The following is a 19557-nucleotide window of genomic DNA, read 5'->3' on the forward strand; positions in this document are numbered from 1 at the left end:
TGGTCCAGTTCATGTTGGACATCCGTGCTGGCAGTGAATGTTCTGGAGAGGCTAAACTGAGGAGTATGTTGTCCGTTTACAGCATCATTTCCAGGGTGCCGGCTTTGGTTTCAGTTCCCCCAATGTCTACTGAGCAGTATAGGGTGAGTGTCATTTTCCATTTATCGCTTTCCAGCAGTCTAGTCCCAGGATGTGCAGGATGGAGGTTTGTTTGCATCTCATTATCTCATAAATATTTGAATGCAGCTGGTGATCGTTTTTTTAGATTAATTTTTATTCTTTTAAAACAACAAGAGGAAACTCATTGAGGGATACGGGTCGCAGAGAACATCAATGACATAATAAATGTGACATATGTAAACACATCATGGTTGGGCAGCATTGCCATTTACATCAGTGTCGGAGCAAGATCTACTAAGGTAAAGGGTGATCGCAAGGCGAGGAGGACGGTGAGGACTATAAAACATGCCAATCCTAATAGCAGGCAGTGCGTCAATAAAACTATAAATTATAAGGAAGTAGGTGTAAGGGGAGGCTGCAGGGATCACATAATGGTAGATCAACATGATGTCTGTTTTTTTTTTAAAGATTCTTTTTATTAACAAAAAACAAATGCTTCAGAAAACATTACAGGATGCATAGAATGAGTTTGGCGTATAGAAATAAAAAATAAAAAATATTACTACAGTTCAATCCTCCCTCTAACCCTCCCGCACCATCCGTCTAGCATAAGGCACAATCAGTTAAGAGTAATATTGAGCATATCTGCGACCTGTTAGGAACCCACCCAGGCCCCCCCATATCTTTTCCTATTTGCGTGGGCCCCCCTTGCTCTGATATACTGCCTGCTCAGCCCGTTGGCACCAGTCTAAATCATTTTCCCAGGATTCCACCATTGGAACTGTACTGGAGCCCCATGCCCGGGCGATGTTGCATTTCGCCACCACCCCCGCTAGGGCAAGCCACTACCAATGTCATCACTCTGGCCTGAATCCTGGGGCATGCCCAAAATATATGGAAAAAAGTACCTGTCTTACCACAGCCCCTAATACACTGTGTTGAGGTGCTGTGGCCATATGATACTGTACAGTCCTCGAGGCATAAGACCTGTGGAGTATGCGCAGTTGGATTAACCTAAGTCTTGCTCGTACCGCTATCTCTCTGGGGGTCTGTAGGGCCTCTCGCCAGTCATCATCCTCAAGGAGACCCACGTCCGATTCCCATGCCGCCCGCAGGGGCCCCAGACAGTCAAGTGTGTTATTTAGTAGTTTTCTGTAGGTGAGGGACATTGCCTTGTCAATTATTGGATCAAGGAGGAGTCTGTCTTCGAATGGCGTATACTCCGGGATGGATTCCCCTTCTTTCAGGTGGCAGTGAAGTGCATGTCGCAACTGTGAGTATTCGGGAGTGTTCGGTCTTACCCACTCAAAACTCCGTCTAAAGATCGTCAAATGTTATCATTTTCCCTTTTATCCAAACGTCCCCAAGGAGATCAATGCCTATGTTACTCCACCTATGGAAACCCCTCAGACGCCTCACCTCGCTTAGAAAGTCGCCCTCCCACAGTGGTGTTTGTTCAGTCATTCTGGCCACCCAACCTATCATTTTGGTCGCCTTCTGCCACACCGTAACGACTGTCTGAGTATGTGTCGGGAGAGATGGGGTACCCCTCATCCCCCTGAAAAGAGCTGCCAAATAGCTGCCTGCTCCCATCGCTAAGCGGTCAACCCGGTAGGCAGGTTCCTCACTCGGCGAAAAGACCCACCCGTTAATATTAACGAGCTGAGCTGCCCAGTAATATTTATGGATGTCCAATACCGCCAGTCCCTCTTCGTAAACCCCCTGTCTGCAATTTCTTATGGGCAATCATGGGCCAACACCCCCCTCCCAGCAATGTTCGCTGTTCAGATTCAACCGCGCGGAAGAAAGCTTCCGGAACCAGGAACTGGGTATTTAGTGTGGCTTTGAGGAGATGCGGGAGGGCCATCATTTTAAACAAAACAACCCTTCCCATAAGGGAGATCGGTAAACGCCACAAATGGAACGCATACGCTTTCAGCCTCTCAAGCTGCGAATGTACGTTAAGCCGCATTAACCCATCCTCCATCTTGGTAATCCAGATGCCCTGATATTTATAGGAATCCCTGTGGACCAGCTCTTTACATACTGATGTCAAAACTGGGGGTTCCCCTACGAGAGTGTACACCAGGGATTTGTCCAAATTTATAGGATAACCAGAGTACTGGCCAAAGGACCGGATGATCTGGATAAGCCTATGAAAAGACTGCCGAGGTCTATTGGCGTATAACAGGATATCATCCGCATAGAGGGAGATGCGTTCTTCCCATCACTCCCTCACATCAATGCCTCTCACTAGCGGATCCTGTCTTACCCAGGAGGCTAGCGGTTCAAGTGTGAGCGCAAAAAGGACCGGCGAGAGCGGGCAGCCCTGTTGCATAACCCTGTGCAGCCGAAAGACTCTGTAAACTGTTCCATTAACCCTGACTCGCGCCAGCAGGGTTGCATGAAGCAGGTCAATCCAGGTGCGGAAGCCCGGGCCAAATCCAAGTTTGGCGAGTACTGCAAACAAATATGGCCACTCGATACTATTGAAAGCCATATGGGCATCTAATGATAGGAGTGCCGCCTGTTCGTCCGGTCGCTGCCACACCATATACATTTCTGGTATAAACGACGAAGATTCAGTTTGGTGTTTCTATGAGGCATGAATCTGGACTGGTCTGGATGAATCAACTACTGTATCACAGGAGATAGCCTGTTTGCGAGCGCTTTAGCCAAAACCTTAGTTTCAAAGTTAATGAGTGAAATAGGTCGATAGGAGCTATAGCAATTGTGCGGTTTGCCTTTCTTAGGGATTACAACAATAGTAAATGTCCTCAGGGCAGGTGGCAGTTGACCCTCCACCTTCGGCTCTTGGAACATACGAAGCATATAGGGTGCAAGACGTCCTGCCACGCACTTTTACAGGTCCGCCGGGAATGCTTTCGGGCCCGCTGCTTTACCAGACTGAAGGTCCCGTATGGCCCCCTCGATTTCTTCTATAGAGAAGTCTGCATCTATTGCCTCTCGGTCCTCTACACTGAGCACTGGTAAAACTATATCCTGTAAAAATTCTGTGCAATCCTCCACCCCCCTATCCGTCTGAGTCTGATACATCCCTTCATAATATTTGGCGAACGCCTCAGCTATCGCTGTGTCTGTCCCTTTCACCGTACCGTTCGAGGTCCATATCTCAAAACCCAGTTACGACCTCTATCCCTTTTCTCCAAACATGCAGTGAGTTTATTTGCCTTATTGCCTAGGTCATATATGCGTCTTTGCGTCGCAATGGCGTGCGTGCGGGCTGTATTTTCTTCTAGGTCTCTGAGCTCCTTTTGTTTGATTCTAAGTGTTTGTGAACGTCCATCAGTGCCCCAGGTCAATTCCTACCACCGATTCAAGAGCCGTAATGTCCTGTTCCTGACTGTCGCATTGCGCCCTCTTTTCTTTGCGTCTAGCCCCAGCAGTCGCTTGCACAAAGTCCCTGGCCACCGCCTTATAAGCCTCCCACAGTATACAGTCGGACTGCACGGAACTCAAGTTTTCCGTAAAGTATTGCTCGAATGGTTCCCTAAAATCCTGATCTTTAAATAAATATGGGTCTAAGCGTGGTGGTTAAGTCCAATCCCTAACCGGGCCCCGTAGAAACACCTCAACCGGGGAATGGTCAGATATTCCCCAAGCCCTGTGACAGCTCGCTTGAAAGAGTCCAACACATGTGGTATTTGTGAAGATGTAATCCAAACGAGACCCGCAACCGTGCGCCGCAGAAATGTGTGTATTGTTTAGTAGTGGGATTATGTAATCTCCACAGATCCACCAGCCCCAGCGCAGTCGCGAAATCTTTTAATGGCCGCAGCCCCCCAGCCTTAGAGGAGCTGTCATCCCGGTCTAATTTTGGCGTCATCGTCTCATTCATGTCCCCTCCTAGAATGAGAATACCCGCTGGCATGTCCAGTAGTAATTTGCTAAGGTCTGGGAAGGTCACCTCTTGCATTCTTGGAGAGATGTACACTGAGCATACATTAAGGTTATGTCCCTCCCACATTCCAGACAGTGCAATATATCGTCCCAAAGGGTCACACCATGTGTGGGATGCTACTAGGGGCACCGAATTCTTGAGCAGTATCGCCGTTCCCCTAGGACCAGTTGTGAACCCAGCATGTGTTAAGCGCTAGGTAATTGTGTCCCTTCAGGTGCGTCTCCTGCAGGAGCACCATATTCGGGGAGTGTAGATGGAGATACTGCAGCACCATGGTCCTCTTAATTTTGTCCCCCAGACCATTGACATTCCTTGATAACACTTTTAGTTTCTGAGTACGTTGTGAGGCCATCCGCTGAGAGCATTTAGCAAAAATCCACCCACCTTCAGTCCTCCCCCATCCTGCCTCCCCCACCCCCTATGCATAAATATAGATCTCTCTATCCTAAGACCCAGGTCACTTCAGATGATAGTGATATTCTGAAGCATACAAAACAAAACTTTATAGAACAAAACCCCCGGAACTACACTCCCCCTCCCTGCCACCCTGCTTTGTAGGCCAAAAACTACCCACATCCCAAACTAGCAGAGCGCCTGTCGCCCAAAAAACACTCCTAAAGTGAAGGGGCTGCCTGGGGTCGCCACCCTGAAAAGGCCGCTGCCTAGCCCAAGTCCTAATAAGTTCAGTTGCAAAACATTACCACAGTTCACGTAACCACCCCACATGAGGAGTGCAAAGACCCATTTTCTAAACATAGCTTAATACGTTACGTGGTTCAGCTGCAAATTTCCAGACCCCAAGTCTGTTACATGGATATCATTTTTCAAGAGTCTCCGAGGCCTCTGGGCTCAGCGATCGTGACCTGCGAGATTGTTGCTCTCATTCATCCAGCCCCTCGGGTCCACTGGAAGATCCGGAGTTCGGGAGGTGGGGGTCCCCCGTCTCCCCTCTGGTCAGCGACACTCTAGAAAACAGGGGTTTTATGTGGCCCAACGTAGCCCATCCGCCACCAGATCAGAAACTGCATGCCGCTCAGGCAGCCTTTATCAGGTGTTGTCCGCGCGATCCCTTTTCAGTCCCAGGAAATTGTACACGTGTGATCCCGCAACCACCGTAAATCCAGCTGTCTTGGGCTCCCCCGAAGTGCCCCAATGGAGTAGCTGAGAGAAAGGGCACCCAGTCTTTGATTGCAAATTTACATATCAATAGGAATCACCGCACAGCTGGCCACAGTCCACCACGGCTGGAACCACAGTCAAAAGTGGAGAGACAGGAGGCCTACCGGCAGCGCCCCACTCACCACCTCTCAAATGGGCCTCATTTCACACTTGCTCCAGCAGCATAGGTGTTTAACGACCCACAAGAGGGGGGGGGGGGTGCATCCTCCCCACCCCACCCGTTCAGGCCTGATTCCACAAAGTTCACTAGCTCAGATCCCACGATCGGTTGGCCTCCATTCCGCTGCCTCCTAAAGCCACCCGCAAAAACAACAGTTGATGGACAGAATGCAGAACAATGTCATACATTCACCCCACTACAGAGTTCTGGGCCTAACTCCATCGTTTTTTTGCTCACCATGCCGTTCCAGTTTGAACCCAGCCATATGCAAATCAGTTTTGACCCTGTGCCTCATGGGAACAGTCCAGCCCAAACTGCCAAGCCAGGTCCTCCCTGGACTGGAAACAAGCATCTTAGGACCGGTTTCGGGGTTTAACCCCTCTTTAGCCAGGATAGCTTGATTCCAGTGGTATGGAGAGCACGGGACCCACGTCTGGGCATACCCTTCCCACTCGGGGTGACAAATGCAAAAACAGTTGATGGACAGAATGCAGAACAATGTCATACATTCATCCCACTACAGAGATCCGGGCCTAACTGGATTCAAGCTGGTCCTAGGATGTGTGGTTCCGGTCCAGGGAGGACCTGGCTTAGCAGTTCAGGCTGGACTGTTCCCATGAGGCACAGGGTCAAGACTGATTTGCATATTGCCAGGTCTAAACTGGGGTGGCATGGTGAGCAAAAGAATGATGGATTTAACCCAGATCTCTTGACTGGGGTGAATGTTTTGATTTGTTCTGCATTCCATCCATCAATTGTGCGTATTTTGCTTCCTGAAGCCACTCAGCACCATTTAACACCCCGGGGGTGGGGGAGGCAATGCTGAGCAAGATCCCTCATCGCTGCTTAGGCCCAGGGTGTGGCAGATCAATGACGCATAGTCAGCACCTGGCTCACTCAGCCACGGGCGCAGTAAGAGGGCCAGCACCCGCGCGGCCCTCAGGAGCGAAAATGTGCACTATCCATCGGGGGGGTCCACAGCTAGCCCCACCCTCAGGGCCAAAGCAACAGGCGCGGCCCCGCAGCCACACCAGCAAACCCAGCCTCCCCCTGACACAGCCCGGCTCCTCAGATCTTACCAGGCGGGTCTGGCGGCGCGGCTCAGGATCTCGAGGGCCAGGCGTGGGCGCCCCCAGGCCATACACTATAGCTTCACAGTCTCACGGCCCAGGATGGTCCGACGTCCGGAGGCGGCCCACGCGAGCACCACCCAGCCACTCCGGAGGCCTTCTCATTAGTCAGCCGCACCAACGCGCCGTTGTCTTGCTGCGTCTATACGGGGCGTAGCTCCCAGTTTCCGACACCAAACGAGAGCGCTAGGTGTCCCGCGTCACCACCAACTGTTGCGGTACTGCAAATCCAGGATTAAATGCGGATATCGTGGGCCATCAGCGCCACCACCCTGGCGGAACTCTCACTTTTACGCGGCCATCTTGGCTGACTCCAGGAGGCAACGCCCCCTCATCAACATGATGTTTAATCCATGCTATCTGCTGGCGCGGCTCCCAGCCCCACCATCCACAGGGGAACAGAGATCGCATGAACAGGAGAATATATGTCATGTCTATGTGGGGATACTTGTAGAGCACACTGTTACTCCAAAGAGTGTCCTGGCGCTGAAGCTGAAACGGTAGTAGCATGGAAGGAATAAAGCTTAAGGGCAAGAGAAAAGCCATGTTTTCATTTTTTTCCGAAGCAAGGGAGTGGATTCAATGCTTCTCAGATGAAGAGGCATTTTGTTCCAGTGGAAGTGCCCCAAGAAAGAGAAAGACTTACCTCATAGCCTGGACTTTTTAAAACGGGGGATATTGGCCAACAACAGATCGGCGGAGCGAAGATTTCTACGAGGAGTGTAGAAAGAAATCCTACGTTTAAGTTTATGTTATGTTATGTTATGTTATTAAATCATTTATTGAGCGCACTAACACTGATTAGTTTCTTGGCGCTAAAATTGACAGTAACACAATCGAAGGTAGAAAAGATGGATTAAAAAGCTTGTCTAAACAGCCAGGTCTTCAGTGCTTTCCGGAAAGGTAAGAGATCTTGGCAGGACCGGATTTCCAGGGGAAAGGTGTTCCATAGGCAGGGGGCCAATGTGGCAAATCTACGTCCACCGGAACGTTTAAGTTTAAAGGGAGGGATCTGGAGAAGGCCTAGGTGGAGTGAACGAAGGTTACAGGAGGGAACGTATCTGGTGATTAATTGATTAATGAATTTAGGGCTTTTGCCGTGTAGTGACTTAAAGATCATACAGCCTGCTTTGAAGGAACAACGTTGTATGACCGGAAGCCAATGCAGCTTGATGAGAAGAGGAGTCGCCGCCTGCCACCTTGGTTGCTTCAGGATCATCCTAGCAGCATAGTTCTGCACCATCTGGAGACGCTTGAGTAAATAGTTTGGGAGACCCAGGTAGATGGCATTCGCGTAATCCAGATGGGACAGAACAGTGGCGATCACAACCTGGGTAATAGCTTCTGGCGTTAATAGTCGCCTGACCTTCCTGATTTTTTTTAGCTGATAAAAGCATTTGGAGACCACTTGTCCCACTTGTGCTTTTAGTGAAAGGTCACTGTCCACAATGACTCCAAGCGTTTTAGCCGATGGTGATGGTTGCGGAGCTTGACCCAGATCTGAAGGCCAATAGTGAGGACCCCAGTACTTAGCACTGTCCCCAGTCAGTACCAGTTCGGTTTTACCTGGATTTAGTTTCAGCTGATTTTGATCCATCCAGGATTTAATAAACCTCATGGTTGACTGGAAATGACTCATAGATTTTTCGGAATTATCAATGGTGAAGAGTAGCTGCAGGTCATCTGCATAATTAAAAACTCTCACCTGTTTGTCCCTCAAGGTTTGTATAAGGGGGAGTATGTATATGTTAAAAAGATGGGGTGACAGGGAGGAACCCTGTGGCACTCCACATGGGATGGACTGTTTAACACCGATCAAGTCCCCCAGACGCACCGCTTGGGAGCGATCCTCCAAGAAGGACCTCAACCAGCAGGCCGCCACGCCCTGTATGCCGGCCTGTCCGACACGGTCGACCAGGATGTTGTGGTCGACCGTGTCGAACGCGGCCGACAGGTCCAAAAGCACCAGGGCCTGGGGAGAATGTCTATCTGCGCAGTCTCGAAGTGTGTCCAAAACTGCAGTGACCACTGCCTCCGTAGAGTGTGCAGGCCGGAATCCAGCCTGATAAGGGTCAAAGCAGGAGGACTCCTCCAAAAAATTAGAGAGAGTTTTCGCCACGCGTGCCTCTAAAATTTTTGCCAAGTAAGGCAATAAGGAGATGGGCCTGTAGTTTGCCTTACATCCAGGATCCGCCCCGGGTTTTTTTTTAATAGAGGTATGACCGTGGCTTCTTTGAAAGCAGACGGGACTATGCCCGACAAGAGGGAGTCCTTTAGAAGGGCAAGAACAGGGGTTGGATAGGTGGAAAAGCATTCTTTCAAGATACGAGGGGGACAGATATCCAGTGGGGAGCCAGATTTGACTCTCATCATTAATTCCAAGAGCTGGCCATGAGTTATGGGTTGAAAATTGGTAAGGGTGGCAGAGCCAGCCTTTATTGCCATGCCGATCGTGATTGGGGTCTTTGATTGGGGAATGCTAGTTTTTATGTCAGTGATTTTGTCACTAAAGTAAGAATTCAGTGAGTCACACAGACACTGAGTGGGGATTACTTTAGGACGGACATTCTCCAAGTTGGTCAGTTCATTAAAGACAGAGAAGATATCTTTAGATTTGTTTGATGAGTCTAGAATACGAGAAGAGAAATACTCCACCTTTGCTGCAGAGATGGCATTCATATATTCCTTCCTCGCCCTAGTATATTTAATTTTTCCCTCAATGTCATAATCACGGCGCCACAAGCGCTCAAGATGACGGAGAGTCAGTTTCCTGCTTTTCAAGTCGACGGAAAACCATCTATTGGCATCCGTGCGCCGTGCAAGTTTAATTCTTTTGTACGGGGCATGGAGATTGCTGGCCGCTAGTAGCCAGTCGGTTAAAGAAGAAACTGACAGATTTATGTCATTGTCCAAGGAGGGGACATCATTAGCTAATGACTGTAAAAAAGCAGTCTTATCCATAGCGTTCCAATTCCTGGCTAATCTGCCGGCAATTGGCACAGTGGTTCTGATGTGAGTAACACAAATCTTAAATTTAAGGATAAGATGGTCTGACCATAGACAAGGCAAGGTTAGCGGGGAGGTCACGCAAGGTGTATTAGACCACACCTGATCCAATATGTGTCCTTTATCGTGAGTGGGGGAGAGCACCATTTGCTTGAAATTGAGGTTAGACAGAAGGTCAGTCAGCTCCGCCGATTGAGAGCCCTCTGCTGGGTCTTTATACCAGTAATTGAAATCACCTACTAACATAACCCTAGCGTGATCCAAAGCTAGGTTAGCAACTTGCTCACTAAAGGCCATGGGAAACAATGGCATTGAGGTGGGCGGTCTATACAAGAGGACACATGTTATAGTCATGTGAGGAGTGGCAATTTTTAGTACAAGATTATCTGTGTTGGCGAGTGTCAGACAGGTAAGAGTAGTGGCATCCAGGCTAGAGTGGATAATCGCCGCAACTCCACCTCCTCCTTTCACGCTGGCGCGGTCTGCCTGGGTAATATAGTAGTCAGGTGGTAGAGCTGCTATGATATCGGGTGCTGAGGTAGGAGATAGCCACGTTTCTGCCGGCAGAAGGATGTCCGGTTTCTCCGTGTCGAGTAACAGGAAGATGTCCATCTGATGCTTGGCAAGGGAACGGGTGTTGAGGTAAAGGATAGCGAGCGGATTGGGGGGTGGATTGGATGGAGCCAAACATGCTGCACGAGTGGAAAGGCGACAGCCTTGGCTCGGGATACCGCGCTCACAGAGCTGGCGGAGTGTATCCTTTGATAGGAGTAAATGATCATTGTTCTTATTGTACTCCAAACCTGGTCCTTCCCCGTAAAGGGGTTTCTGTGTGACGAGCAAAGTTTTAAAAATGATTCTTTTCCTTACAGGGAGCCAGTGCAGGCGCCTCGGAAGGTGGGGCACACGCACAGTTCGAGGGAGCTCAAAGATGGTACGGGCTGCTGCATTCTGGACAAGCCGAAGCCTGTCCAAAAAGCTAGGCATGCCAAGATAGAGTCCGTTCCCATAATCCAGCCTGGATATAATCAGAGCTTGAATCACCTGTTATCTGGCAGCTTTGGCCAGAAAGAAGAAACATTTCCGTAGAAGACGCCACAGAGCAAAACAGGTGCCTACTACTGCATTCATTTGAGCGCGAAATAGCAACTGGTTGTCCAATTTAAACCCCAGATTTTTCATCACCAGGCTGTTCGCTGAGGGGGCAGGAGCGTCCACTGGCCAGAAGACCTGTAAAGGAGTGTCCGCCGCTTTACCAAACAAGCATTGGCATAGCCAATAGGTCTCGCTTTTGGGACCTTATAAGTATTTAGTTATGCAGCACAATATCCTTGGTGCAACAACATTAACTGTTGCATGGTTAAACACTTATAAGGCCCCAAAGGCGAGACCTATTGGCTATGCCAATGCTTGTTTCCTCTGTGTCTAAGCTAATAATGCTCTTAAAAACTGCCCAGTCGCATCTCATTGTTTGACTTGAATGAAAACTCAATTATTTTGAGTTCAGTGTAGGCCACAGCGGTGTGTGAGACGCAGAGCTGCGACCAAGTATAAATCGCATTGCAAATAAACGAAGAGTGGAAAACCCATAAAAAGCGGCGCTGTCTAATGTTGAAGTCTGAGAGTACTAGTGAGCAGCGAGGTGAAGTAAACAAACAGGAAATCTACTAATATTACACAAAATCTTAATCCAGCAATTCATTTAAATATGTCTCAGTTATGAACATAGTGGTGGCTCGCAGCTTGGCTTATCGTTGGAATGTGCATGCATCTACTTTCACACGTGGCCTGGGCCGTGTATTTTCACACGCAGGTAACATAACCTCTTGAAAAGAAATGGAATTTGTAGTGCTTCAATGAGTCATCCTCACAGGGCGAAGAGGAGCAATTTAGTCACAAACTGACTTCAGGTCCATTGTTATGTTGCTGCGGACGCTCAGGGGCACAGCATTGTCATCAGTATTTTCTATAGCGAAGAGCAGATCATCCGTTATGTACTGGACCTTGAAGTGTCACTGGTCCTACAACTCGAGGCATTTTTTAAGGACTAGCTTTTTTAAGTAACAGCCCCATACAGGCACTTCACTTTGTCTGCATGGTGTCACTTGAATCATCTGGTGCCCTCACAAAATGCCACCAAAAGCCTGGTTTTCTATGTAGATGAACGGCGTGGGTCCAGGGACACATTCCAACGAGAGTGAACTTCAGTTTGAGGGTCTTCTGAGCACAAATGCCCTGACGTAGAGTATGGTCAGTGGATGGAGGCAAGAATAGAGGACAGAGCAGCCAGTAAGCAGCTGCTACAGGGAGAGCAGGAAGAACAGAAGGCAGATAGGGGAAAATGACAAACCGAAAGGTTGGAATTGCTCACGGAAAAAGAAACTGTAACGATGCACAATGAAATAGAACAACTGGTGTTCATGTAAAGTGCTCTGATAACTTCGGGTCGATTTCCCGCTACATGAAACTCCCCAAAAATAAATATACATAAATAAATGACAGAAATGTATTTGCAATACAACACAAAGCAAGGACGAGGCGGCATGGATAGTGAGTGCACACAGGGAACCTGACAGAAACGTACAAATGGGGGACGCTGCCCCAGCATCCGTCCTGCACCACTGTGGCCTGCCGATGAGAGAAGGGAAATGCTATGTTTGTGCACGCAGGGTGGGGGCAGGGCTTATAGTGCAGAACAGGAGGAGGGGATCCAAAATAAACAAGCAGCGAGGGGTGGCTCTGTCTAATGTTGAAGTCTGAGAGTACTAGTGAGCAGTGAGGTGAAGTAAACAAACAGGAAATCTACTAATATTACACGAAATCTTAATACAGCAATTCATTTAAATATGTCTCAGTTATGAACATAGTGGTGGCTCGCAGCTTGGCTTATCGTTGGAACGTGCGTGCATCTGCTTTCACACGTGGCCTGGGCAGTGTATTTTGACACGCAGGTAACATAACCTCTTGAAAGGAAATGGAATTTGTAATGCTTCAATGAGTCATCCTCACAGGGCGAAGTGGAGCAATTTAGTCGCAAACTGACTCAAGGTCCATTGTTATGTTGCTGTGGACGCTCAGGGGCACAGCATTGTCATCACTTTTACTTCACTGAGGCAGTTACGGCTGCGCGGGCACGGCTGATAATCGGAGGGGGTGCGGGTAGAAATAACACGCGAGTGGTGACGCGATGCTGAATAAGACAAGTCCGGGAGTTGCGTGCGTGCGCGCGAAACCGGAATTAAAAAAAAACACGCGAGTGGTGACGCGATCTGTGGTGGGGGTGGGGGAGGGGAGAGAATTGAAGCGCAAGCAAGGCAGAGAGAGGCACGCAAGGCTTAATGAGCCTTGACGGAAACCCACATGGAGGCTGCGTGCGTGAACGCAAGCTTGAGGCCAGCAAAAGCCTCTGGTAGCACTTTGAAAAGCCCCTTACTAAATGTCTCGCAGAGTAGCGCATGTGCTGGCTCAGCGAGACCTAAAAAGAGTAGCTCTGTCTTACCAGTATTACATTTCAGCTGGTTAGAGTGAAGGAAGTGGCTCTTAGGGTCCACCCGGGTTACTGAGAACCACCTACAATGCCTTCCCAAGTAATGAAGAGTCGGTCAGACAGTAGAGAATACAAACAGCCATTTATTAGCAATACTCTGCAGAGGAGTCCAATCTGACCATCACCCTAAGATGTCTGCAGAGGGACTGGCCCCCCAACAGCCTGCAACAGGTAATCATTCCTCCAGGAACCCCCAACCACGCCCACAATGGAAAGTTACCAACTTAGGCCGAACGCAAAGGAGGCACAGAAGGATGAGCTACCACCTGCTAGATGGGTACATACTATCACTGATTCAAGGTTGCCGTGCCAGGTCTCAGCGTCTCCTATCGTGGGAGCAGAGCTACACACATGGATCGATATGCAAGGGCGGAATGGCCTCTTCATTAGTAAGTCAAAAAGCAACCTTGACTAGAAGAGATAATGATAACTAAATACAGTCTTTGGCTGAGGCAAGCAAAATGAATAACTGGGCCTAGTTCAAACACCGCCTAATAGGGATTGCGAAATACAAAATGGAGTCACACTCGCTAACTGATGCTTGCGCATTGCAAGGATAACTCAGTGGGTTGCATAACGTAAAAACACATGGGATGTCATTTAGCCGCACACTGCTAACCTACTATGGCACGAAAAAAGTATATGATAACAATGGGGTTTTTCAAACCTAACAAGAGGGCAGCCAACTGAAGACAGCTGAGAGGCAAGAACTGATTAACATACCCAGACAAGGCTTGTTAGCCTTCCATGTAAACAACAGCTGTGTCGTCTACATAGGACACGACTTTGGCCCCCAGTGATTCGGCCACCTTGACTAAAGGAGTGAGGTAAATGTTAAACAGGGTCGGGCTCAGAGCCGAACCCTGTGGGACCCCCACCTTCAGTGAGCGCGAGGAAGCTGAGAAAGGGTGGCACCAGACCTCCTGCCCCCTCCCCTCTAGAAAAGATGCCAGCCATTTCCAAGTCAAACCCCTGATGCCCATCGCATGAAGCGGGGTCAGGAGCATCTGATGCGACACCATATCGAAGGTGGCCGACAGATCTAACAAGATCAGCAAAGCCTTCTCGCCTGCCTCCTGACTCCGCCGGATAGAGTCCACCACTTCTAACAGAGCTGTTTCCGTGCTGTGGTTAGGGCGAAAGCCCGACTGGCTGGGGTGAAGTAGGCCGTTCTTTTCCAGAAAGGACGATAGCTGCTATACATCATACTTGGGTACAATTGTACAGAAGTTATGCATTCATGAGGTCCCAGACATAGTTCCTTCATGGTGGTCAAATGTCGAGCTTGGCTTCTATGTTAAGGATATACATATCCCAGTTACCTCCCCCATTCACTCTCCCCACTCCTCTAGTGAGAAGCATGTGTAGTGTGTTGGCCTATGCTTGTGCACAGTGCAGGAGAGTATGCAGCCACCTCTTAGTGTCTGGCACAGAAGCAACTTTCCAAAACATTTGTATTTGGCGCTTGAAAAGTACGTATGCAAGGTCTATGAACCGGTGTAAGTGTTTGCCCCTGTTGCTTTAGGGCGAAGGCCTAGCAGGCAGGATTCAGGAGTAGGTGACCGTGTATGGTCTGCGAATTCCGCTATGGTGGCTGTAACCTCGAGCCATGACACCTGTAGTGGTGGGCACTCCCACACCATATGTTAGAAGCCGGCATCAGCCAGTTAACAGAGCGGGCACTCTGGTGTTGAATCAGGAAACATGCGCTGGATACGGTGGGGGAGACATAACTGTGATGTGTGTAGTTAAATTGTGTGAATTTGAATCGAGGGTTCAAGTAACCCTTCGCTAACATGTTGTAGCGCCCGCATGCATGACTTGAGTGGTTGCGGGAGCACAGCGTTCCATCTAGCCAATGCAGTCCCGGTGTGCAGCTGGTGAAAGGTTAATGGTCGGCATTTAAAACACCTTCCTGTTGCTCTGTTCTTCAAACAATCATTAAAGATTGGCTGAAGTGAGGTGCTCAGTGCTGTGTTATTGGAAGCCAGCGTCCTACTACCCAGTTCTTCTTCTCAGAATACTACTGAGCTATAAATGTTTTATTTCTGTCTGATCTGGGCCTGCACCAGCTCTACCTGTCATAGAGGAGAAGCTGCTGAGGAATCAGCACACATGCTGCTGGTTTCAGGCTCTTCCATCACAATGCAGTAACAATCCACTATCCAGCTACCTCACCTATCACTTGTTGACTCTGTCCCTCCCTTTACCCCGATAGGGAGCTCTGTTGCTTTTTGGTTAGGTTTGTGCTGTACAAATACCACATGCATAGCACCTTTTTCAAAGGAAGAACACTTTGGTGACATTAAGCTGCGCTGCTGTAGGAAAGAGCAGCTGAGACAGTAAAGACCCTTGTGGCCAGCAGCACGCTTTGGATCATTTGCTGGTGGGTTTCACACCGAGAATTAATTTTATTTTACATTGTTGAGCTGTGACTATGGCATTTTGTGTGTATTTGAAAAGCAGTGCTAAGCATGTGGGCCTTTGTAAAAGCTGTGTAGGGACTGAGTACCTGCAGGCATGTGTGAGAGTCGCAGAAGGCACTTTATCCCTGTGTGATGTGCAGTGTGCGCTGTTCTGGTGCATTCTCCATCTTTTGTAAACAATGAGCGCACCTCCGTATTGTTCCACTAAATGTGGCCACGGTGGTTTGTACAAGTGATGTTGCAAAGCGTGAGTAGGAGGAGAGACCTATGGAAAGACATGGGAAATACATGGTTGGAAAATCTTGTTCACAGACTTGGGGCTGGAAAAGGAATGTTGACAGCAGGGCTATACAAGTGAGGTGCAGGCGAATAAATGTAAGAACAGGTCCTACCGTTATGGATGAAAGCATGGAGGGCAGCCGAGGTGTAGGAGGTATAGACAGAACCATTTGACTTAAGAGATGTTTTTAAGGGACGGTTTCGGGTGCTGGGCATGGTTCAGGAGTAAAAGGATGCTAACAGGCTTTCGGGCACCATCCGTGCACTCGCTGCACAGACTCACCACAGCTTTTAACTCGTAGGCAGCCAGGCTGGTGTGCTATCTCAAGCGCTAATGTTAGAGGTGGGACAACTAAACAACAGACTAGCCCAGCTTCAAAACTGGCATACTAAAAATAGCTAAAAAACATTGAGAAAAGTAAAACCACAAAGTAAATAAAATCAATAAACTGCTGCTCTACAGCATAATTTCTTTATGTAAAGTTTTACATAGCGCGAACATGAATCGATACGGTATCGGAGCACTTGACAAATTATCAGAGTGAGAGAAAGAGGCAAGGCCGACAATAATAAACAATAGTAACAATCACAGTAACAATACAGGAAGTTGCAGTATCCAAGGAGGGAGAACAACTCCTATTAGTCCAAAATAGCGCTACATAAACGATTAGGGTGAGAGAAACTAGTGGTGTCTGGCAAGTACACCGATTGGAGTGGCAGGTAAAATAAATACAAAACATTAGTACATGAAGTACATTTTTGAAAATACAACTGCTTGCACAGACAGGTCCTCCTCGCTCCGGTCCTCTTCTTTTCCACCGTCACATCCAGGGCCCCAGTTAACCAATCCAGGCAGTGCACTCAGCAAGAGAGAAGCTCCAGGATTGGAGGGGAGCGTCATCTCTTGGCGCTCCCGAGGACAGTAAAGGCATGTGCAGGCTCTCAACCCATCTGTCTAAGATGGCTGAGTTGAGTGGTTTATAGTGCATATTTTAGGCTGCCCATCGGAAGACGGCCGGCGACAGAGACATGCGCATTATGAACTAGGGCACAAGCAGCCCACCACTGCTGCCACTCAGCAGGCCCCGCCCCTTCCTGAGTTAGGACGGATTGACGAAAAATTAAATGGTAATTAATTATCTTCATTATCATTTTATTTTTAGTTTCTGGTGCTTTTCTGGGGGCATTTAAGTGGGACGATGCGCCTTCCCTCCAATGGAGGAGCTACCCGCTGAGACACAGGTAAGACAGGCAATAATAAACAATAATAACCATCGCAACAACACTATCAAGAGAGCTAAAGCAAGAATTTGTTCATCAGTAGCACTTTCACTTATTTTGTGAAAGATGCAGGTGAAGAGATAACTCGGATTTCAGTCTGTAGGGAATTCCAGATTCTCGGGGCAATGCCTGAGAAGGCTCGATTGTAAGTTTTGTTCTTGAATTTCTGCGGTTTCAACAGTAAAGACGTGGTGCTTCTTGAGGTTCTAGAGCCAAGTTCTAGAGCCACCTGGCAGCTCCAGGTTTTGTGCTGTGTACATTGGGTGTTGGAGTGTATGGCTTTGTGTGAAATGAATTCTTGCCTCGTAAGGGAGCGTTTAGTGATTTCAAATAAGGTGTGATGTGGTTATTGCATTTAGATCCAGTAATAAACCTTGCAGATTAGTTAAGGGAGGGCCAAAGGGGGGCCAACTTTTATCTAGGAAGGCTGCAAAGGGTTACATTTCCATAGTCCAGCCTGGAATTCACTAGGGCTTGAGCAACTGACTTGAAGTCATCGAAGGGAAGGAAGGGTTTGATTTTCCTTAAGATGCCCATTTGGAAATAAGCTCCTCTGGTGGCTGAACTTATGTGCTCCTGCATGTTCAACATTATTCCCAGTGATTTCGTGGAATCGATGACGTGTGGCATGCTATTGTGGGCCGTTTAAATGTTTCATTCATTGTCTTGTGATTGTTTGGAGGTCAAACAATGTTGAGTTTTTTGTAGAGTTGCATTGAGAGACCAAATATCTTCTTAATGATTTCAAAATACCGGTTAACGGCTCCACTAACAGGTTAAAGATAGTGGATGCGAGCGAGGAACCCTGCTGAACCCCTAATGAGGTAGGTGAGGAGCTGGACAGGGAATGATGAATCTTTATCAATAATAATCCCTAGCAGTGAGGGCTTCCAACTGGTGTGCACAGGACAGGGTTATAGCTATATCAATTCAATGTTATTAATCCAGTCAATCACACTCAACCTTCTGTAGCCCACCACTGCAGGACCACCTCGAATGAAAAATGCCACAATGAAGGGAGCGCCGTATTCAGTAACCAGTATTTGCAAATGCAAATTTGTTCCCAACTGATTCAATCAAAAAGGCAGATTTCCTGGAATCCACAATTTATTGCACATCACTTTAGGATAGTGTTTCCACAACGATTATGAGAGTTCATCAATACTGATTGACAAGCTTGTAGCAGTTCATCAACAGAAGTTCCTAATAAATTCAGCCAAATTGTCTGATTACTGAATACGGCGCTCCCGTCATTGTGGTATTTTTCAATGATTAATCTATTCTTTGAGATCTATTGTGCATGAAGGAGGGGAATCAGTCTAGGATGGGACCAGAAAGCCCCATCTTGCTTTCTAGTAAGTCAAGGAGGCTGTCATGTTTGACCGTATCAAATGCCGATGAGAGGTCAAGGACGATTAAAAGGCAGGATTCATTTTGATCATTCATTTGTAACACGTCATCAACGATGAGAGTCAGGGCTGATTCAGTGCTTCTTCCCTGAAGGAATGCGGATTGAAATTGGTTTAAGAGTTGGAATTGCTCTATGCGATTGCACACCTGGGTATGGACACATTTCTAGAGGAGCTTTGAAAGAGTCAGGATGCTAGAGATATGGCGGAAGTCATGTAGATCAGTGTGGTCTGCTGTGGGTTTTTCTAAGAATGGAGGTTATCTGTCCAGACTTGAGGAAGTCTGGTATACTGCCTTGAATTAATGGATCGTTTACTATTTTGGTCCAGAGTGGGAGAAGAGAGGTTTTAATCTCAATGACGAGTTTCGAAGGAAGCGGATCGCTGAAGTGGTTTAAAGGTTTAAGTGTTGACAGGATTTTTAGTTTGGTAGTTTCATCAAAGGTTTTGAATGAACACCACAATGCATTATATTTGGGGGATGTGAAAGGAGCTCAGGTCACACATGTGGGTGGGGGCTGACGTGTGAAAGCACCGGGAGGAGATCCAATGCAGTCTTTAAGTCACTTTCAATCTTTTCCGTCTTGCCCAGGAAGAAGGTGGCAAGTTCTTCGCAGTTAGGCTGCAGATTAGACCCAGAAAACAGGTTGGGTTTCCTGTTAGATTGCAATTTAACAAGTTAAAACAGTGTTTTAAGTCGATTCCTGGCATTGTTTAGCTGTTTCCTAAAGACGTTTGCTTTTGAGCTATGTATGCGTTTGTTGTAAATGATTCTAACAGATCTCAGGTGCTGTAGGTGTTCGAGCGAGGAGGAGAATCTCCATGACCATTCAGCCAATCTTAAGTTGCATCTTTCAGTGTTTAGACTACCATTGTACCAAGGCTCGGAGTCTTTGGTGGATACTCTATTTAGTTGGAGGGGTGCCATAGAGTCTAGAATGTTTGTCATTGAATTAGTGCAATGATCAGTAAGGTCCTGGATATCTGACATGTCCTTGGGAGCGGGTAGGATGTAATTGTTGATAGATGTCAGTTCATTCAGGTTTATGTTTCGAAGGTTCCTTTTCCAGTGTCTGTTTTTATTATTTGAACCTTTTT

General features: G+C 47.8%; 1 protein-coding gene across 4 annotated transcripts in view; it reads left to right on the forward strand.

Annotated features, from left to right (window-relative positions):
* LOC146838986 (uncharacterized) overlaps positions 1-19557 on the forward strand; it is a 93804-nt gene that overhangs the window by 63113 nt on the left and 11134 nt on the right. For 2 of the 4 annotated variants that reach the window (XM_085603006.1, XM_085603004.1), the window contains one exon: positions 16933-17011. The exons of the other annotated variants lie outside the window; for them this stretch is intronic. The gene's annotated coding sequence lies outside the window, so the exon portion shown is untranslated. The remainder of the gene's footprint in view (positions 1-16932; positions 17012-19557) is intronic. 4 annotated transcript variants of the gene reach the window in all.

The sequence above is a fragment of the Triturus cristatus genome, chromosome 4_2 (genome assembly GCF_964204655.1).
Source record: "Triturus cristatus chromosome 4_2, aTriCri1.1, whole genome shotgun sequence".
Classification (NCBI taxonomy): domain Eukaryota; kingdom Metazoa; phylum Chordata; class Amphibia; order Caudata; family Salamandridae; genus Triturus; species Triturus cristatus.